Below are 22,609 nucleotides of genomic sequence, written 5' to 3'. Positions count from 1 at the left end.
AACAGTAGCATGGGAAGCCAAGAGGGGTGATCAGGTTTAAAGCTTTCTAAGGCTGCTCTATGATTTTGGAGGAGAGCAAATATAGAGATTTTTTACATATGCTTTAGGGTGGAGGTCTGCAAAATATGACCCTTGGGCCAAATTAGGACCGGTGCCTGTTTTTACAAATAAAGTTTTATTGGCATACAGCTATGCCCACTCCTTTATGTGTTCTCTATGGCTGTTTTCATGAGTGGTTGCTACAGAAACAGCATGGCTAAAATATTTTATCACAATGCCTAAAATATTTACTATTGGGCACTTTGTAGAAAATGTTTGCCAACAACTGCTTTTAAGTTTTTAACTACTGAAAAAACAGAAATAGAGGATATAATATTTAAACAAACAGAGGGGGAGAAAAGCGTGAGGAGGAAACTAATCCCCCCCCCACCAGAAGTCCAAATGCTTCTAGCCACTGCCTGATTCTCTGCTTCCATTTCAGCAAAGCTCTGCAGAGGTGGCTGCATGAACAGTCTCCATACCTTGCCTCTCACGTCTTCCCCAAATCCTGCAATAAGGTACTTGTTCCCATGGCCCACTGTCCCGGCTCTGGTCAAGGGTACCAGCGACATCCACATTGCTGAGCCCAGTTGTCCAGAGTGTTCCATCTGGAGTCCCATGCGCGGAAGGGTCTCACATGCCCAGATGTGGGTTCTCTTCACTCTTGGGGCATTGGGCAGAACCTTGGGTGGCCAGAGGTCCCAAGTTAGTCACCTTCATCCTCGACAGCCTTGTCGGATTCCCTGGGGGTCACACAAATACTGGTGTTTTCTGTGTGTGTCGTAACTTGGAAAATGTTGGGAGGCTTGGTTAAGGTCCATCTTCAATCCCTTTCTTAGACTCGTCTGCAGCATTCCACAGCTCATCATGCCCCTTCTGGAGACACTTCCTCTTCTGGGACGTGCCCACTCCTCCTCGGTTTTCCTCCTACCTCCCTGGCTACTCCTTCCCAGCTCCTTTCCTCTCCCCAACCTCTAATCGTTGGAGGGTTCCCCGATGTGGTCCTTGGGCCTCGCCTCTCTTTCCTCTACACCCCCTAGGAGCTTTCACCCAGTCTCCTGGCTCAAAACTGCCGACAGCTCGCACATTCATATCTCCAACGTAGCCCTTGCCTCTGAACTCCAGCGGGATTGCCCAGTCCCCTCCTGCGGTTCACTTCTTGAGGGTCTAATTGGGACCTCAGTCTCAACACCTGCAAAACTGTCCTCCTGCTTTGCAGCCCTACAAACCTGTGCCTTCCCCAGATTCTCAGTCCCAGCTCCATGCTTTCGGTTACTTACACTTGGAGTCAAACTTGGAGTCATCTCTGGCTCCTCTCTTTCTTTCACACCCCACGTTTGATTCATCAGTGAACCCTGTCGGATCTGCCTCCAAAAAATAATTTCAATCTGACCACTTTTTCCCGCTCCACTGCCTGTTTCTGGTTGGGATTATTAACACCGTCTCCAGCTGCTCTCTCTGCTTCCACTCCGGCCTCCCTATAATCTGTGGTCAGAAAGGTATCCAGAGGGATTCTGTCTAAATTCTTCCAATAATTCCTCATCTCACTCAGATGAGTGGGACCTCTCCTTTGGCCTCAAGGTCAACACGATTCTACCTTCTACCTTTCTGACCTCATCTCCTAGTACCCTGGCCCATTCCCTCCACCCCCCTGGCCATGCTGGTCTCCCAGAAGGTCCTTGAATGTGCCAACCAAGCACCTGTATCAGGGCTTTGCACATCCTGTTCCCCTTCCTGGCACTCGGATTCCCCAGATACACCCATTGCTTGTTCCCTCACTTCCTTCAAGTTCGCGCTAGAGTGTTACTCTGCTAGAGAGGCTTCCCGGCCCCTGTATAAAGCAGCGAACTTGCCCTGATCTATGGTGTTGATCACCACATCTTTTCACTGTTGATGTTGGCTTTGATCACCCGGCTGACCAACTGGTTAGTTTTCTCCACTTGTTATGGGTAGAATGTGTACCCCACCCCGATTCCCATGTTGAAGTCCTCGGGACCCCAGGATGTGACCTTATCTAGAGATAGGGGCTTTACAGAGGTAATCAGGTTAGAACGTGGTCATTAGGGTAGGCCCTAATCCAATATGACTGGTGACCTAATAATAAATGGGACGGTTTGGAGACAGACACACATACAGGGAGAATACCATGTGAGCATGAAGACGGCCATTTGCAAGCCAGGGAAAGAAGCCTGGAAGAGCTCTCTTCCTCACAGCCCTCAGGAGCAACCAACCCTGCTGCTATCTTAATGGTGGCCTTCTAGCCTCCCAGACTTGAGGTAATAAATCTCCGCTGTTTGTGGTACTTTGTTAGCGTGGCCCTAGGAAATCAACACACTGCTGAAAAGTCGCTCTTTTCCCCATTGCCATCTTCTATGCATTGGAAGGAAGTCATTACGTGCAGCCCACACTTAAGCTCTACCTCCTTGAGGGGAGAGTATCTACATAAACTACTTGGAATTCTCATGCATGACTAAAACAATGCATGTTTTAGTCATTTGTTTATTGCCTGTTTCCCCCAACCAGACTCGGACTCTCCCGAGGCCATGGATGTCAGCTCTCTGGTTCACTGGCAAATCCTAGCACCTAGAACCCAGCACCTAGGCACGTAGTAGGCAGCTGAATATTTGGATGAACAAAATAATGAGACAGCAACGACAATAATTAGAAATGGACTATATTATCTAGTTTAAAGACATATACTGTCAGAATGGGTGAAAAAAGCACACCTTTGTACCAGAGAAAGTCCCAAGATACTAAATCACAGGAAGTTTGAAAAGTAAAGGAATAGAAAAAGACATACGAAAAGAGAAGCCAACCTGAAGGAAGCTGGCGTGGCGTTAGAAATTGTACATAAAATATTAGGGAACAATCATGTAATTGTGTTTATATATTGTATATGTATATATACTATCGACGAAAAAAATCAGTCCATCTAAGAAAGAAATGGAAAACTCTACCTGAGTCAAGTTGAGGAACAGTTCTTGGAAATCTCTTCTAATCTGCCCATTAGAGGTCAAAGCACTGTTATATGTGCCTTTGAGACAGAGGACTGTACATTAAATGATGTAGATAATTTGCACAATCCAGATCTACAGGTACAGAGAGGTAGGTCATGATGAGCCCTTACAAGATTAAGGAAGAATGTTGTCTTTTAAGGAGTTGTCCTGTTGGTGCTGGGAGAATGTTCTTTATGGTTGAGCATAAAGTATTTCTGCCGGTGGGGAGGTTTCATCAATGCATAATGCAGATATGCAATGCACAGCCCAGGGGAGAGAGGAGGCCAAGGGGCAGAGAAACATTTTTATGTTTAAATTTTCCTTGACTTGCCTTAGAATATGAATTTTTATTTCATATATATATAATGTATGTATACATTGTACATGCAATAATGCAATATATTATTAATTTATATAATTATATATATAAATCATATATAATTATATATGATTGATATATAATTATATATGATATATATAATTATATATGATTAATATATATAATTATATATTAATGTATAAATACAATATATAATTAATAAATATAATTGTATATAAATATAGAAAACATACATTATTAATAAATATAATAAAGCAGTTACCAGATAATGTTAAAACGTTCAATACATTGGAAAGCTAGAATACTTCTGAACTTGGATGGTTTAATAACATAAATTCAAAATATACAAAGCTGAGTTTCCTGAGTTTTCTTTATGCCTGTATATCCCAGACCAGGTACCAGAGAAGCCAGCAACCCAGAAACATCAGACAAAAACACAGACAAAAAAACCCCACTAAAGCCTGCTGTCTTTAGCCAAATGACCAGGAAAAGGTCAGCTGAACAAGACTGGAAGCTTCTAGACAATAACCGCCTATTTTGGCCAAACGGTGTAGGAAAGACTGTGACCCCAGGCTTACCTTGCCAGCGAAGGATGAGTAGGGGACATTGACTTCCATCTTTGTCAGGCAATAAGGAGGTGCCCCAACTGCTCCGCTGTGCTGGTGTCAGAGGAAACTGAGGAGCTGGGCTTTTCATTCTTACTGGGTATTAATGAGGTGCCTCCCCGATGCTGTGGTATTAGTGGAGACCACGCGAGGGGGCCTGGTCTCCCACCACCCTGAAGTAATGAGGGGCTCCTTCTCACTGACGTGGTGTCAGAGGAGGTCTAGAAGAGGGTCAGGACTTTCACTACCATCCAGGGTAATGAGGCCAACCCCCCACCCCCGTGGTAGCAGTAGAGACCACATAGGGAGCAGTAACAATTCACCCCTGACTCTCCCAGCCTACTGGGGAGCCTAAGATGCTATTCACACACAACAGTAATCAGGAGACCCTTCCCGGCAGTTGTCAATAGAAGCTAAACAGGGAAACTGCGCTCACACTTCCACCTGGCAGCAGTGAGGTGGCATCCCTGTTTCCTGACTAGAGCAGTGTCAGAGGGGCCCTGCTATAACGTAATGTTTAAATAAGATCCAGAGTTTCATAACATAACACCCAAAATGTCCAGGTTTCAGTAGGAAATTATTTGTTATACCAAGAACTAGGACGATCTCAACTTGAATGAGAAAAGACAATCACCATACACCAATGCTGAGATGAAAGGATGGAAAAAGATATAATATGCCAACAGTAATAAAAGAAGGCATAAGTGGCTGCATTAATAATGAGGTAACATAGATTTCAAAGCAAAGAAATTACCAGGGACAGAGAGAGACATTACATAATGATAAAAGAATCATTTCACTAAGAAGACATAGAAATCCTAAATGTGTATGCACCAATCAACAGAGCTACAAAATATATGAAGCAAAAACTGATAGAACTGAAAAGAGAATAGACAAATCCACAATTATAGTTGGGGACTTTAACTCTCTCAACAAGTGATAGAAAAACTAGACAGAAATCAGCAGTTATAGAAGAACTCAACTACACTATCAACCAACAGTATCTATTTTAACATGCATAGAACACCCCACCCAACAACAGCAGAATATACATTCTTTTCAAGGACCAATGGGCCATATGCCGAGACAGACCATATCCTGGGTCATAAAACAAATCTCAAAAAATGTAAACAAATTGAAAACTTACAGAGTGTGATCTCTGACCACAGGGAGATGTAAACAAAAATCAATAGCAGAAAGATAATAGGAAAATATCCAAAAGCTTGGAAATTAAATAATATACTTCTAAATGATACATGGGTCAAAGAGGAAGTCTCAGGGAAATAAAAAGTACATTAAACTGAAAATAGAAGTACATCATACCAAAATACATGGGACACAATGAAAGCAATGTGGAGAGGGAAATCTATAGCACTAAATGCTGACATTAAAAAAAAAGGGAGGGGCTTCCCTGGTGGCGCAGTGGTTGAGAGTCCGCCTGCCGATGCAGGGGACACGGGTTCGTGCCCCGGTCCGGGAGGATCCCACATGCCGCGGAGAGGCTGGGCCTGTGAGCCATGGCTGCTGAGCCTGCGCGTCTGGAGCCTGTGCTCCGCAACGGGAGAGGCCACAACAGTGAGAGGCCCGCGTACTGCAAAAAAAAAAAAAAAAAGGGAAAACATCTCATATTGATATTCTAAGCACCCTTTTTAAGAAACTAGTAAAAGAAGAGCAAAAAGAGACCCAAAGCAAGCAGAAGGAAGGAAAAAATAAAGATAAGAGCAAAATCAACGCAATTGAAAACAGAAGAACAATAGGGAAAAGCAATGAAACAAAAAGCTGGTTCTTTGAAAAGATCAAATAACAGAGTGGGGAGAGAGGCACAATTATCAACATCAGGAATGAAACCAGGAATATCAATACAGACTTGCAGACATCAAAATAATAATAGGGGAATACTACAAACAACTCCACACACATAAATTGGACAACTTAGATGAAATGGACCACTTTCTCGAAAAACACAAACAACCAAAATTCACCCAATATGAAATAGGTAATTTGAATAGCCCTGTATCTATTAAAGAAATTGAATTCACGATTTAGAAATTCCTGAAAAAGACATCTCCTGGCTCAGATGGTTTCACTGGAAAATCCTACCAAATATTTGAAGAATTAACACCAATTCTACACAATATTTTTCAGAAAACTGAAGAGGAGAGGTCCTTCCTCAATTCATTTTATGAAGCCAGTATTACTCGGATATCAAAATATAGGAAACTAAAGTCAGTTGAACTCTGAGAATTGGAAAAGTCTACTAGACTGGGAGATTTTGACACATCTCACTGACTGATAGAGCAGACAAAAAAATCAGTAGTCAATAGAAGATTTGACAAGCACAAATAACAACTCCATCCAATCAACATACACGTAACCAGGCATCAAGCATGGACAAATACTCATTCTTCTCAAGCACAGGGAACACATGTGAAAACTGACTATATGGGTACCAGCCACAAGGCAAGTCTCAACAGAATCAAAATAAATTGTATCATCCGGACCACATCCTCTGACTCTAATGCAATTAACTGAGAACTCAGTCAGGATAATAAGAAAATCCTATTTGTCTGAAAATTTTAAGAAGTCTTTTAGAGAACTTACTGATCAAAGACATGGATGGAAATTATGAACTGAGCAATAGTAAAAAAGACAACATATGGAAACTCAGGGACTCAGCTAAATTGGTTCTTAGAACAAAAACATAGTCTTAAACGTTTGGGGTAGAAAATAAGAAAGGCAAGAAATCAATGAATTAAGCACCCAGTTTGAGAAGTTAGAAAAATAAGACAGACCCAAAGAAAGGAAAGGTAAATGTAAAAGTGAGAGATGGTAAAAAAAAAAAAAAAAAAAAATGGGAGTTTTAAAATTCCAAAAGTTGGTTCTTTGGAAAGATTAATTAAACTGGTAAACTTCTGACGCGATTCATTGGGGGAAAAGAGAAAGGCATAAACAAAGGGACTTAATGAGGCAGGCACAGGAGAGGATGAAGCTGTACATAGAAAACCCAAAGAAACCCCCTTGGTGCCTGGAATGGGAAGATAGAGACCATCTTAGATCTACTGGCCTTTGAATGACCCCAAGAGGGGAGACACCCATGTCCTATGATCTTTCTGGGAGCCAAGCTTGTGGAGCCAACCTTCACACTCCTACATGCAAACACACAGGAGCCCAGGCCTCCAGAGAGGTGTCTGCTACCTCTCCAAAGAGAGTCTCCAGGGTCACAGTCCCTTCCTCTCATACCTCCTTCCTCACTCGCCTCGTCCTGGGAGGTAAAGGAACTCTCAGACTATCACGGGGCTGCACCAAGCTGCATTTCCAAGCTGCTGCACCATTTTACATCCCCACCAGCTACATACGAGGGCTCCAGTTTCTCCACATCCTCACCAGCGCTTGCCATAATCTGTTTTTTGGTAGTAGCCATCCTAATGGGTATGAGGTGACATCTCACTGTGGTTTTTTTTTGCGGTATGCGGGCCTCTCACTGTTGTGGCCTCTCCCGTTGTGGAGCACAGGCTCCAGACGCTCAGGCTCAGCGGCCATGGCTCACGGGCCCAGCCGCTCCACGGCATGTGAGATCTTCCCGGACTGGGGCACAAACCCGTGTCCCCTGCATCGGCAGGCGGACTCTCAACCACTGCGCCACTAGGGAAGCCCCTCACTGTGGTTTTGATTTGCATTTCTCTACTGACCAATAATGTTGAACATCTTTTCGTGTGCTATTGACCATTTGTGTCTCTTCTTTGGAGAACTCTCTACTCAAATCCTTTGTCCATTTTGTAATAGGGTTTTCTTTTTAATTTTGAGTTGTAAGAGCTCTTCATATAGTCTGAATATTAGACCTTTATCAGATATAAGATCTGCAAATATTTCCTCCCATTCTGTGGATTGTTTTTTCACTCTCTTGTCCTCTGAATCACAAAAGTTTAAAACTTTTTTTAAAAAATTAATTTATTTATCTTTGGCTGCATTGGGTCTTCCTTGCTGCGAGTGGGCTTTCTCTAGTTGTGGCGAGCAGGGGTTACTCTTTGTCGTGGTGTGCGGGCTTCTCATTGCAGTGGCTTCTCGTTGTGGAACACGGACTCTGGGCACGCAGGCTTCAGTAGTTGTGGCACAGGGGCTCAGTAGTTTTGGCTCGTGGGCTCTAGAGTTCAGGCTCAGTAGTTGTGGCACACGGGCTTAGTGGCTCCGCAGCATGTGGGATCTTCCCGGACCAGGGCTAGAACCCGTGTCCCCTGCATTGGTAGGCGGATTCTTAACCACTGCACCACCAGGGAAGTCCCACAAAAGTTTAAAACTTTGATGAAATCAAATTTATTTTTTCTTTAGTTGCTAAAACTAAATTTATTTATTTATTATTTTTAAAAATTTTATCTATTTTATTTATTTATTTTTGGCTGCGTCGGGTCTTCACTGCTGCGCGCGGAGTTTCTCTAGTTGCAGCAAACAGGGGCTACTCTTCATTGCGATGCGTGGGCTTCTCATTGCGGTGGCTTCTCTTGTTGCAGGGCATGGGTCTAGACATGTGGGCTTCAGTAGTTGTGTCTCAGGGGCCCTAGAGCGCAGGCTCAGTAGCTGTGGCACATGGGCTTAGTTGTTCCGCGGCATGTGGGATCTTCCCGGACCAGGGATTGAACCTGTGTCCCCTGCATTGGCAGGCGAGTCTTAACCACTGCATCACCAGGGAAGCCCCAAAACTAAATTTAAATGAAAAGAAAATATAGGTGAACAAATGTGAAAACTTAGATGAAATGGACAAATTTCTAGAGAAATATAACATCCACACAAGCAGCAGTGTGCTGGTAAATGCTTAACAGTTGGCTTCCCAAACCAACCAAACACATACACACACAAACAAAATCTGCTCATTTGTAGCGTTTACCAATTTCTGTGGTGTAAATTTTCCCACCACAGCCAGTTTCAAGCTACCAATATGGCATCACTGAGTGCAGAGGCAGCCACCAGCACACTGCTGAGTTCTCACACAAGAAATGGAAACCTGCCATGTCTTGCTGCAGATGAGCAAGACACCCTCCACCCTCCACTCTGGTAGCTGCTGATGTTGCCGCTAGCGAGGGATGATCTTGGCAGGGTCCCGCCAGAGAGGGGTGGCCCAGGAACTCACACGCACTCCTGGCCTGGCTGTCTTTCTGCGGACTGTGATTGAGCGATGGTCCTGTCTGAATCTTTGAACCTAACCAGGCATGTGTACACTCATGCATCACAGAATGTCCGTGACCAGCTCCTGGCAATTGCAGCTCAGAGAGGGCCAGCAACGTGTCCAAGGTCACACAGCAGCATATGGCAGAGTTCAGCTGGGAGTTAAGCCTCCCATCCCAGTCTTGGAACTGTGCAAATTTGAGTCTGGCCCATGAACCCTCTTCAGCTGGGTCCCTGGGCATCTCGTGCTGCCCTGTGCTGGCCTGGGGATGCCAATGGGATCATGCATACACCAAGGCCAGGTCTGGCTGTCCTCACTGCTTCTCCTCGGGAAGCCTAGGGAGCCCCGTGAGCAGGGCTACAACTGGGGGTGGGGGTCAGCAAGGCCAGCTTTGAGCCATGGGGAGAGCCCATCCCCCACAGGCCCAAGTCAGCAGGGTGAGGTTTCCAGGAGGTTCTGGACACTCCCCAGAGGAGGCGGGCATCCCCTGGGGCCCTTCCAGAGGCTGCGGGTACAATGGAGAAATAAAGCTTGGGCTTCAGAAGCGCTCAGAGCTGGGCGGGCAATCCAGTTCCCCATGTACGTGCTGTATGACCTTGGGCAAAGTGTCTCAACATCTTTGAACCTCTGTTTCCTCTAATAAAGATGTCCAGCTCAATGGCATGAGGTTCGAATGAGGTAATATTCAAGAGCTTTCTCTGGGCTGGCATACAGCAGGTGCTCAATAAACAGCAAGTCCCTCTCCTCCTGCAGCTATCTCAGCCGGGCCTTTCCCCTGCTCAGGGCATTCTGCCAGCTGACCGCGTAGTGGTGGGCAGAGCGGTGAGGTGACCCTCCAAGCCCCACGACCTCCATAGTGGCAAATTCCTACCACGGCCAGGACCTGAGTTGGCCTCCTTAGGGGATGCTCAGGGGCAAGGGTGCAGAGCCAGGAGGGGGGATCCAGTCCCAAGGTGATCCCTGAATACCCCAAATACAGGCAATCTTTCTGACACCTGAGTTGTCCCCCCAAGGACAGCTTGAGGTGTAGAGCTGCTCCACCTGGCCCCAGTGCAGGCTAGAGCCACGGCCAAGGGTCAGGGGACCAGTGGCAGGTCCAACCTCTGCTGCTGTTGTGCTGTGTGACCTTGGGCAAGTCATTGCCCTTCCTCTGGTCCTCACTGTTCCCTCCTATAAAAGGCAGGTATTGGGCCAACTCAGCCCTGGGGTCCCTCTGGCTCTGATTGTTGATTTCCAGCCTCCACCCAGCTGTGACTTTCAGAGAAGTGGCCTGGGCCAGGGCTGCACCCCAGCAGGCATTTTCCTTGGCTCATGCAGGAGCTGCGCCCAGGCTCCCTGGGCCAGACCAATAAACAGGGCTCGTAAATGTCTGGCAAGGCAGCAGGCCTCCCTCAGATAAAAAGTGTTTTCCAAGCAGAGTTGAGAAAGGCTGGCTCTGGGCAGCCCTGAGTCAGACTGTAACTGGGGCAGTGGTGCAGAGGGCATCCAGCTGCCCAGCCCTCCCAGCCCAAGGGTGTGCGGAACCAGCTCCCTTAGTCATCCACCCTGTCTGTGGCCTCTCGCCTTCCCTCCTTCCCTTTGGATATAAACTTGGACTCTAGTCCTGCCTTCCTGTGTGGCCTTGGGCCTGTCACTTCTCCTTCTGGGCCTCAGTTTCCCCATTTGTCAAACAGGGGGGCCAATCTCTGGCTGGCCTTGCTCCTGGATGGTGTTGAGACTTAAGGGAGACAGCGTGTGAAAGCCCTTTGCCAGAACTGAGCAAATGTGCTGCGTAAGAGTGACCCTCACGACAGAGCAGTTCCCTTCCAGGAAGAGACAGGAAGACAGTTTCCTGAGGGCTCCTCCGTCAGACTGGAGATTCCTCCAGGATAGTGTCTGTGCCTCCCTTGTTAGATCAGAAGTTTCAAAAAGAGAGAGAGAGGGGCGTTGCCTAACCCTTAACTCCTGTAAGGTAGGGGCTGTCTTTCCCCCATCAGACTAGGTGATCTGTGTCGTCAGGGGCTATACCTCCCCAGCAGATGGGAAGTTTCCCGAGGGTAGGGGCTGTCCTCTCCTCTCAGAGAGGAATCTCCTGAGGACGGGCAGTGTGTCTCTCCTCTCAGTCTGGGGGTTCTGCAGAGCGTGGGCTGTGCCTCCCCTTTCAGACTGGGGCCCCACTGTCCTCCTCTGTGTTTCTCCTTCCCAGCCAGGGCCCAGGACACCTGTGTTGTGGACTGCTGCTGGGTGCGGGGCTGGCCCTTGGGGACCAGCGCTGGACGTCAGGGAGAAAGGAGGCCACACGTGGACCGAGGGGAAGTGGAGAGGGAAGTGCGTATTAAAGCAAAGCAGCGGCTCGGAACGAGGCTGCCGGGCCACGATGGCACTGAGAGCTCAGGACAGAGGGCCAGGGTCGGGTTGGGTGATTCAGGCCTGCCCAGACTCAGTCCAACCCCACCTGGCCTCACCCGCTTATTTGGAGTGGGAGTGGGTCGCTGAGGCTGGGGGCACTGGGGTGCTGTTGGGGAGGAGATGAGAGAGGGGTAGCAGGTGGTGCAGACCTGGTCTAGTGTCACCGAGTCAGTGCTGGACAGCTCTCCGCGGATCAGAGCTACTCAGTCCTCTCCTTGTGCAGCTGTAAAGACCAAGGTCATACAGAGGGTGCCCATGCCACCCAGCCAGTCTGCAGGGTGTTGAGCCTGGAACCCAAGGCTCTGACTCCTGGCCCAGTGCCCCTTCCACTCTGCCTGCCTACTTCTTGGGGAGACTCAGCTTGTGCTCTTAGGGAGCCTCTCCTCCCATCTGAGGGTGGATAGAACCACCCCCCCCACCCGCCCCTGACAACCTCACTGTTAGCACTGAGTCCGGATAACCCAGAGACAAATCTGGGTGCTGTCTGGAAGACTTCCCAGCCCCTCTTACCCAGGACACTGAGCCTGATACTTTCCAGAATTTACCCCTGAGTAAAGGCACAAGCAGATACACACCTTGGAGGGACTCTGGGGTTGCAGCCGGGGAAGCTAGCTGTGAGCACAGAAACTCCTTGAACGTTCCTGCTTAATAGTTGCAGTGTGTGAGTTTTGAGTTCCGCTCTACTGTGCAGGGCTGGTGGTTTATCTTTTTCATGTTGATTTGTAGACGTTCCTTATGTATTCTGGACGCGAGTCCTTTGTCAGAGACACAGATTACGAGTATCTTCTCTTCTACGTGGAATATTAAGTCATCAGCTCATTCCAGGAGCATCAATAATGAACAGACTGGCAAGACATGGAAACAACCTAAATGTCCATCAACAGATGAATGGATAAAGAAGATGTGGTGCATATATACAATGGAATACTACTCAGCCATAAAAAAGAAAAAAATAATGCCATTTGCAGCAACATGGATGCAACTAGAGATTATCATACTAAGTGAAGTAAGTCAGAAAGAGAAAGACAAATACCATATGATATCACTTATATGTGGAATCTAAAATATGACACAAATGAACCTATCTATGAAACAGAAACAGGCTTACAGACATAGAGAACAGACATGCTCCAAGGGGGAGCATGTTGAGGGGTGGAGTGGGAGGCTGGGGTTAGCTGATGTAAGCTATTATATATAGAATGGATAAACAACAAGGTCCTACTGTATAGCACAGGGAACTCTATTCAATATCCTATGATAATGGAAAAGAATATATATATATGTATACCTAAATCACTTTGCTGTATAGCAGTAATTAACACAACAGTGTAAATCAACTATACTTCAATTAAAAAAAATAAGGAAAAAAAATAATGAATGGGCCAGACCCTGTTTGTGCTGGGTGCTGGGGTTCTGAGGTGCATGTGATGTGGTCCCTGCCCTCAAACGGAGCACATCTCTGGAGGAGAGACATTTAGAATGAGGAAGAAAGAAAGGCCAGTTTCTCTCACCAAGCTAACATGATTTTCTTTACAAAAGTTTTATCAAAACTTTCTTCAGAATCCAGGCAGGGTGAAAAGAAAGGTTTCCCCGTGTTTTCGGGGTCTTTAAATCCTGTGCACTGAGCGCTGCTTCTAGAAGCTTCCTTGACTCCACAAGCCCCATTGGCTGAACGTGTACTGAGCCCCTGACCTCTTGCCTGGTTTCTGCCCTGGTTTTGGGTGGCTTCACCAGGACGTGGTCGAATTCTTAACCCTGGAACCCGGTTCTTTGTGCTCAGGGGACGTGAGTCAAGCGGCCTGGGAGTGTCTGAAGCATGGGTGGGGTCAGGCCCGATGAATATTCTGCAAAGTTGGGTCCAGTTTAGGACTCCTCACCTGTCCTGGGGTCTGTGAGTACCATGTCAGGCCGAGCCAGACTCTACTCCCACCCTTGGGCTGCCAGCCCTGAAGGGGACTCGGGAGGCTGCGAGCAGGACGGAGGCAGAGGCCAACCCTTGGAGCAAAGGGGGCAGGACGAGGCTGGTCGGATGGGCCTGGCACGGAAGTGGAGCCCAGGCCACGGAGACGTCCACGGCCCTCCAGTGCACGGATGGTGGGGCCTTGGCGGGCTGGGGGCAGGGTGTCCGAAGTGTGACGGTAGGCAGAGGAGGGCAGAGAGGCCTGGGTTCCAGCCCGGGCCCTGTTCCTGGCCTGCCACGTGCCAACAGCCAACTCCCCTCTTATCTAAGAGGCCTCAGTTCTCTTATCTGTGAAGTGGCCTCCACGGCTCTGACGTTCTCTGAAGCGTGACTGAGAAGGAGGGACCGTGAACACGCTGGATCATGTTCCCTCCTTGGGGAGCCTGGAGGAAAGACAGAGAAGCAAGAGGCATCTCTGAATCAGCGAGGGAAAACCCAGTCCCGGCACAGGAGGCTCCAGCAATACCTCTGACTGGAAGGCTCCGAACCCCGCGCTGGACCAGGAGCCCGTGGAATTGGGGGCATCTCTTTCTGCTTGTTTGTAAGACCTGTGTTGTCAACTCTGCATCTGCCTGAGACTGTCCCAGGCCCCCAGAGCTCCGTGAGGGCACGGGCTGTGTCCCACCCCAGCACAGACGGCGGGGCAGCACTATGGGGGTGTGTGGTGCCCCTGTGAGCAGTCTCGAGCCCCTGAGCTATTGCCCCCGCACCCTCTGCCTCCCTGGGTCAGGAGGCAGGGGCAGGGGGACCAGGCAGACGACCACACTCGTGTCTATATGCCCCCTGCCCCCAGAAACTGTGGGTGCTGTGTCCTGAAGACTTGGGAATCCTGGGATCAGCTTATGAGGAATCACAGCCACTTTGGAGAGGGGAAGCAAGGACCTCGGGCCCCAGACGGCACGTGGGCAAGGTGAGGTTCATGAAAGGCAAGCCTGCGGACCCTCAGAGACCATCAAACCATCCCCTGCCCCCTGACACACGCAGATAGGAAAACCCAATCAGGGCTCTGACCGGTCTGAGGGTGTTTCCCCCTTCTCAGCCCAGCGTACCCCAGGACAGGGATGGATGCAGAGCACGTAAGAGCCATCAGCCTTGGGGGCCAGGGTGATGGCAGGAGCACGAGCTCAGAGTCACAACTGTCCTGAATGAGTTGTATGACTTTGGGAGGCATCTGCTCCTCTCTGAGCCATGCTCTGTTCACCTGTAACCGCCTTTCTGGGGTGCAAGGGACCACGGTGAGCTGTGGTGAGTGCTCAGAGCAGAGCCTCAGTGTGTGTCCTCCCTCCCCTCCTCCAGGGGGACCGGGCACTTTGGGGGAGCCTCAGGACATACTTTGCTGATGTCAGCAAAAGTGAGGGGTGTAGGGACAGCCACCCTGCCTCTTGTCTGCATGGGAGGCTAGGTTGGAGGGCAGGGGTTGGGGAGCTGGAGTTGCCACAGCCAGGGACCTGGCTCTTGGCGTTACCAATCAGCATTCTTGGCCTTCCCCAATCAATAGAAATTGATAAGAAGACAGACAAGAAATTCAGGCAAGGCTTTACTGGGGCTCCTGCTGCAGCAGGAGGGAGCGAGAACACTTGCTGGCTCACTGAGGAGGGGTGAGCTGGGGAGGGGTGTGTCCAGGGGTCAGGCCGGAGGGCTGGCTTAGGGGGTCTGCCCTCCCCTTTGGTGGTGGTGTGCGCGGTACCCTGCTTTTGCTCCCGGCTCTTCAGAAGTGGCAGTTGGGTGTTTGGTCTTTTTGTATCTTGCTGTCCATCATTTGCCCCAACTGCACATGCACGCAGTTATTTTAGTCCCTTATAGTTACTTTGTATTTTGTTGCTCAAGGAGACATTTGTCTGTGTGCCAGCACTGCAGCAAAGGGTCCCAGGTCCCGAGTTTGGGCAGTTGGTCCCAGAAAAGACAGTGGGAGGTGAGTGGGCAAGATGGATGTGGCGGGAGGTGTTGACAGCTTCTAGGGCGTTGGCCATCTGATAAGCCCTGTAGCTTCCTTGCCAAAGACTTCATGAGATTTATTTGTTTTCTTTGGAGCCAGGTAAGGTGCCAGGTGAGCTGGTTTCCAGCCTCGGCTTTGTGGCTGGCTGCTTTGTGATCCAGAGCCAGTCACCACCCATCTCTGGGCCTCAGTCTCCCTGCCCATGACCTTCCTGCCTGCTCCCTAGTGCTGCTGGATCCAGTTTATTTGGCTGAGTTGCCTGATGGCTCCCAGCCTCAGTTTCTTCATCTGCATAGTGGGGATAAACACAGCTACCACCTGGGAGATGTGAAGGGGGTTGTCCCCTCAGCACCCAGTCCAGGGACGCAGTAGGTGATCAGTACCTGTCCGAGTGCAGGGAGCAGGGGGCTTGGAGGAACAGACCCTGGGGGAGCGGGAAGCCGAGAGAGGATCTTGTGGGCTCTAGGACTCCCTCCTCCTCTCTCCTCAGTGTCTCCGTGCCTTTCATTCTCTCTTGGTTTCGGTCCCTCCCTCTGACTTTCAGCCTGTCTCTCTCCGTCTCGGTCTCTCTCTGCATCTCGCTCTGTCTCTGTCCCTGCTTTTCTCTGTATCTCTCCTCCTCACTCTCTCCCTTGTGTTCTCTGTTTTGGGCCTTCTTTGTCTCTGTCTCTGTTTTTCAGACTGTTTCCTTCTGTTTTTCTCCTTCCCTTTCCCATTCTCTCTCCTCTCTGGAGGCCCTCTGGCTTCATTGAACTGCTGGGCCAGGCTGGGGTGGGGAGAAGGCCGAAGCTCTGCTCTCAGGTGACACTGGGGTCCCTGAGGATGCTCAGTTCAGTGCCAGGGTCAAGGAGATAAAGGCCAGACAGCCCAAGAGCTCTGTTAAGGGATGGCTGGAACCTCTGCCTGGGGAACGTGGGGGCTTCTGACTGGCTATGGGATCTATGGGATGGGTGGCTGAGAACCCTTGTACCACTGTGAGTCTAGATATTTTCATTTAAGCCAGCTTCCTGATCCCCCAGAGCCAAAGGCCTGGCCATTCCCTGTCCCTCTGAAAGGTGACGTCTTGTCAGAGGGACGAGGAGAAGAATGTGGTTGAAGCAGGTGGTTTCCCAGGGCAGAGCCTGTGGGGGTTACTTAGAGAACAGAACACTTCTGGAAACCAGAACCATCTGGGAGGGCTTCCTGGAGGAGGTGGTCTATGAGGGACCAGGAGGGAACCTAATAGGCCCGGGAGCTCAGCCTGTGCTAGGTGCTTTATTTATTTATTTTTCAATATTTATTTATTTATTTGGCTGCACCGAGTCTTCGTTGCAGCACACAGGATCTTCAGTTGCGGCTCGCAGGATCTTTAGTTGCGGCATGTGAACTCTTGGTTGCAGCATGTGGGATCTAGTTCCCTGACCAGGGATCGAACCCGGGCCCCCTGCGTTGGGAGCTTGGAGTTTCACCCACTGGACCACCAGGGATGTCCACTGTGCTAGGTGCTTTAGAAACCTCCCTGGTTTCTTCTTCTGCCGGGTGGGGATAAGCACAGCCACCACCTGGAAGATGTCGAGGAGAGTGTGTTGTAAAACCCAGCACCTGGACCAGGTGTGTACATAACGAGTCCCTTTTTGCAGATGAGGCCAAAGCATCCCCAGAGGGGTCAAGTGGCTGCCCGTGGCCATGCGGCCAGCGAACGGTGGGCCAGGGCTGGACCCATGCTCTGTGCAGTGCTGGTACTGCCTCCCCAGCTGCTGATGCCCCTGTATCCGCAGCGCCCCTTCTTCCCTCCCTGGACGTGGAGTAAAGAGAATGGGTTGTGTGGCCTTGGATCAATTGCTGGCCCTCTCCGGGTGTATCACCTGGGACAAATCAGACCAGTGGCTTTCTGAGAGGGCCTGAGGAGTCCCAGGCCCCCGTACTAGGGCTGCAGGGCCTATTGGAGGGGGAAGGAGGTGAGCATGTGGGCTTTGAGCCCCTACCTTGCTTGGTCCCGAGGGTCTGCTCTTTAATCTGTTTTAACTGTGGCCTCCTGAACTTCCAGGTTCTCTGTAAAGCCTCCTATTTCCCTGAATTTCTAGGATCGTACGTACCCCCCACTCCTCTACCCCAGCCATCAGGGCCCCCCCTGCCCCCAGGCTAGCCCCCGACCCCGGAACTCAGGCCAGGCCAAGGCCAGCAGGGGCTGGATGGCCTGGGTCCCTGTCCTGGGAGGCTCCAGGGCTTGAAGGGCTGCCAGAGTTGGGTGGCCAGTGTCCAAAGGACCTTAATGGTGTGAGGTGTCTGGGAACTGGTATCTCTTGGGTCCTCCTGCCATCAGGCCTCTGTGCGGGGGTCTGGGATCGGGGCTGCTCTGGACCAGCAGACCAGACACAGGACAGTCTCGCCTTCCCAGGGCAGAAGCTGGGGGTGCATGTGACGTAACAGGAGAGGCTGAGGCCAGTGGCCCCTGCAGCCTATAACAACACAAGAGCTGCCCTGGCTTCATCCTCCTTGGAGGCAGCGGAACATGGTGATCAATACACAGTCTCTGAGTCCCATGGATGGGGCTGCAGCTCTGCCTCTGTCCTCATTAGCAGGACACCTTGGACGTGTTGCTTAAACTCCCTGAGACTAGACTTCCTTCTCTGCAAAGCAGAGGCAACAACAGCGCTTGTCTCCTAGGTTTGATGCAAGAAGAAAAGACGATGCCTGCAAAACACTTAGTTGGCACGTCGTAAGTGCTCAGTCAGCGCTGGCTCGCATTCTTACACTCCCTTCCCTCCGTGCATGCATCCCTGGTCCTCAGCACATCCCCTTATTGTGGCTCTTACAAAACGTCCTCGTGACAACGTGTTCATACGTCCACGTTCCCCATAAACCATGCTTTCCTATAAGGCAAATTGGGATCTGGTCTTTCTCATCTATTCTTGGCCCGGCCCATGGTAGATGCCCAAGAAATGTTTGTTGAGTAAATGGGTGATTGATTTTGGCAAGATGCTGAACCCTTCTGTACAGTGGTTTCTCCAGTGGGAGTCTTGGCTGATGGCGTCTCGTCAGTAACATAGCTGGTGAGAACAGCAGTTGGACAGGTCAGATGTAGATGGAGTGTCAGACGACTTGAGAATCCAAGTTTCTAGCTCTGAGGTTGATTCTCTCTTACTCCACATTGCCTCCACCTGGCTGTGTCTTTAGAGGCAAGTCACTCCCCTTCTCTGGACCTCTCAGTCTCTGTGTGTTCTGTGAGGCCCGCAGACCATGTTTTCTGGAAGGGCCTGCCTAGATGTGGAGTTCAGCATTAGGGGACGCCCCCTAACACATGGCTGTCCCCAAGCCCCTTTCCAGGAATGATTCTCCAGCTCTGGGTAAGCCGGTAGAAGGTGTTGAATCCAGGCTTATTCTCACAGTGGGATGTCGGTGGTTGCCAGGTTGGCTGACATTCAAAGGTATTGAATCTCTGCTTTCTCAGCACAAGGAAGAGCCAATATTAAAGAGGATACCCCCAAATTCTCTGCCACTCCCTATTTAATCAAACCTTTGTATTGTCGTGAGGATTAGATAAATAAATCCATGGAAGGGGCTTATCAAAGGTTTGGATAAAATAGGGAGTGGCAGAGAATTTGGGGGTATCCTCTTTGATATTGGCTCTTCCTTGTGCTGAGATGCTCATGAAGGAGAGTTGGAAGGATACAAAGCACATATTTCTATAGACAGTCCCTTCCCCAATCTACCTGTGAATCAAGCCAAACCCAGCCATAGCGATGTTGTGAATCACTTAGTTTAATATTCCACCCTTGCCCCATTTATTAAACTACACCCAGTGGTGGGGGCATTTCTCGCAGTTCCCAGGGCCTGGAAGAGCCAGGCTTCTATTTCTCAACTGGTTTAGTTTTGACTTCTGAGCACCATGATTCACAGAATTGATTGCATTTCCTTTTTTTCCTGGGCCACCAGGAAACTCACAGCTAAGTCTGCCAACCAGATAGGACGTCTCTCCCTGTCTTTTTCTTTCTTTCCCACTCTTTGACTTCATTTTCTCACTTAAAAAGATCAGTCACATCCTGGATGTATTTTGTAAGCTGTCTCAAATCCTTTCTGTTAGGATGTGGGCTATGAATCCATGAAAGAAGTGGAAGCGTTGAGTCTTCCTGTGGAGTGGATGCTGGAGGAAGAGACGTGGAAATGGGGAAGGGAGAGCAGGAAGGCTGCTGATGGGCAGAGGTTCATGGAAAAGCCCAGGTCAGGGAGCAACCCCCAGGAAGGGAAGGAGTGCAGCCCAGAGGAAAATGATCAAGACAGGGGCCAGGTACTGAGTGAAGGAGGCTCGTCAGGGGCCTGGTCTGGGAGCCTTGAATGCCAGGCTACGTTTCTAATTTTTTTTGGCCACACCGCGTGGCTTATGGGCTTTTAGTTCCCCGACCAGGTATCAAACCCAGGACCCTGTCAGTGAGACCACCAAGTCCTAACCACTGGACTGCCAGGGAATTCCTAAATTTCTATTTTTTGAGGATCCATTCTGCCCCAGGCACTTTACATATGTCCTTAATAATTTCTACATTATTCCAGGCTTTATGAATTAGGAGACTGAGCCTCAGAGAAGGTAAATCATTTGCCCAGGGTCCTGAAATCTAAGAAATGGCAGAGCCCAGGCTGGAACCCCAGACAGCAGCCCCCAGCTGTAGGCTTTGCCCACCTTCCTTTATCCTGGGACCATACGGAGCTGTGGAAGGCTTCTCAGGGGATGATGTCATCAGATGTAGGTTTCAAACAGATCACTGCTGCCTGCAGCGTGGAATTCAGTCAGTCTGGGGTCTGGGGGACCAGGAGGCAGCTCAGGTCTCTGCTGAGAGATGATGGTGGCTGGGACCAGGGTAGCAACGGGGATGAGGGTGGGGACAGAGAGGATGGGGTGGGGTCAAGAGAGATTTGGGAGGGAGAGCAGACGAGTCAGGTGGTGTGACTTTCGATGCTGGCGGTGGGGAAGGAGAAGATGTGCTGCGGAGGCAGCTGAGTCGGCCACCTGTGGAGATGGGGCTGATCTTACCTGACCACAGCCCCGCAGGCCTAGACCTTGCCCAGTCCAGTCCCCCCACGCGGCGGAGCCATAGATGTCCCAGAGCCGAGGAAGGAGTTGGTGATTCCTGAAGGTCCCTGGTGACCTGGGCTGGGATTTCGGGGCTCTGAGGGGACAGTGTGGATCCAGTTGGGTGACTCATGGCCCCCACCACTTCCTGCCTTTAGAGCCGCTAGCCCCAGGCGCTCTGGCCCTGCAGGAATTAGTGGGTATCCTGCCTTCTCACTATGGCTAAGTCAGAGTAACAGGGAGAGAGTAAAGGGACAAATTAAACAGTTAATCCCACTAGGGGATTGTAAGTAAAGAAAAAAGTATGGGAGACCCCTGTAAGTTAATGATCACTCAAGCAAACAGGTTTGCTTAGCCACAAAAGCAAGCAAGCTTGCTTAACAGTGAAACAATTCAACAGAAGCACGAGACATGCCCCCAAACAATAAAACAATGGTGGCATGAGTCCCACATCCTGCCCAGTGAGCTCAGTAAGTTAATGACCCCTAGGACGTGCTCTCTGCACACATAAAAATCAATCATTTACAGTCGTGGCTTGACCACATAGGGACAAGAAAACTCCCTGGCCCAACTTGGAGGAGGAGCTGATGATGGAAGCATGACATCTGCTCAAGAATGAGGAAGAAGGTGGTTATTTCCTCCTCCCCACTTTTCCTTTGATTATAAAACTGTAGCCCACTAACTTCTCGGGGCGTGGCACCCTCTTGCCCATTCGCTTGTCAGCTTCACAAGCGTCCTATTCTAATAAATTGCTTCTTATCTATCACTTTGCCTTTCGCTGAATTCTTTCTGCTCTGAGACATAAAGAACCGGGGCTTCTCAAAGCACCCCCAAAATGCCACCTAGTGGTTTCGAGAGCCCTCGGGGCCCTTCCTCCATCCACCTGGGGGTCCAGGATCCTGCTCTGGGTATCAGGGGCACAGAAGGGTGTTGGGGGTGACCTGGCAGGTCCCAGAGGGGTGTGTCCATATAAGAAACTGAGAGGACTCAACAGGTGGTGAGAACTCTGATTTCTAGAACAGCACCTATATACAGAAAGTGCCCAATAGATGTTTTTTCAATGAAGAAATGAAGGAAGGAAGGCGAACCTTGGATCCAGTGACGGCTATGTCATCTCAGGGATGTCATTGCTTTTCTCTGAGCCTTGGCTCACCCAACTGGAAAATGGAGGAGCTGGTCTGATGGTCTCCAGGAACCCTTCCAGCTTGAAGCTGAGGATTCTGGAAAGCAGAGGGAACTGTTCCCGCGGTGCTCAGGGGTGTGGGGCATGGAGATAGGCCACAGGGCAGGGTGTCTAGGAGCTAAGCTCTGCAGGTCCTCCCTCCCTCCCTCCCTCCACTGTTGTCCTAGGAAAGCTCAGGCACAGACTCTGTGTGTGTGTGTGTGTTGGGGGGGGCTCCCCCCGAGTGGAAGAGCCCACAGCTGGTGTCAGCTATCATGGGAACAGCTCAGAGCCCACTCTGACTGGTCACAAGGCCCGAGACAGGCAGGTTCCATGCCCCGATGGTGCCAAGGCTCACCTGGGCCCAGGTAGCTTATCGCCGTGGGTATCATATGACTTCCCCAACCAGAGTTATACCCTCCTTACCCAGCAATTCAGTGCTGGGGTCAGTGCTGGGGTCTCTAACTAAAGGCCCAAGGGTCAGGTCTGACTTACAAATGAGTTAGTTTTGCTTGAGCCATAGTGTTCTGCTTTTTAAGAAACACTGAATTTCAATACATTGGGCAAAGCAGGCTCTATTCCCTTTGCCACAGTCGCCACTTGTCCCTATTGTCTTGTACTTGGTAGCTTCACACATGTTATCTGCCTGACCCCGAAGGCATTTGGAAACTCTGAGCTCGATCAACAGCCCTGCTTTGTGGACAGGGAGACTGGAGCAGGGAGAATGGAATCCTAGATGACCTAGAGGTTGGAAGAGCCCTTGAGATCACAAAGGTCTCATTTTCAGATCTCTGTCCCAGTATCATTTCTTTGGAGACCTTCCCTGATCAAAGCAGCACCCCTATCCTCTCTGTCCCGTACCCTGCTCTGTTTGTCCGCATCACCTCCTGACATCCCCCTCTCTAGCCTCCCAGTTTATTCTCTGTCCCTCTTGCTACTCTGTGTGCCCCATGAGGGCAGGGACTTGGTTTCACTGTTGTA

The sequence above is a fragment of the Orcinus orca genome, chromosome 1, assembly GCF_937001465.1.
Source record: "Orcinus orca chromosome 1, mOrcOrc1.1, whole genome shotgun sequence".
Taxonomy (NCBI): Eukaryota; Metazoa; Chordata; class Mammalia; order Artiodactyla; family Delphinidae; genus Orcinus; species Orcinus orca.
Note: the sequence above shows the minus strand (reverse complement) of the source record.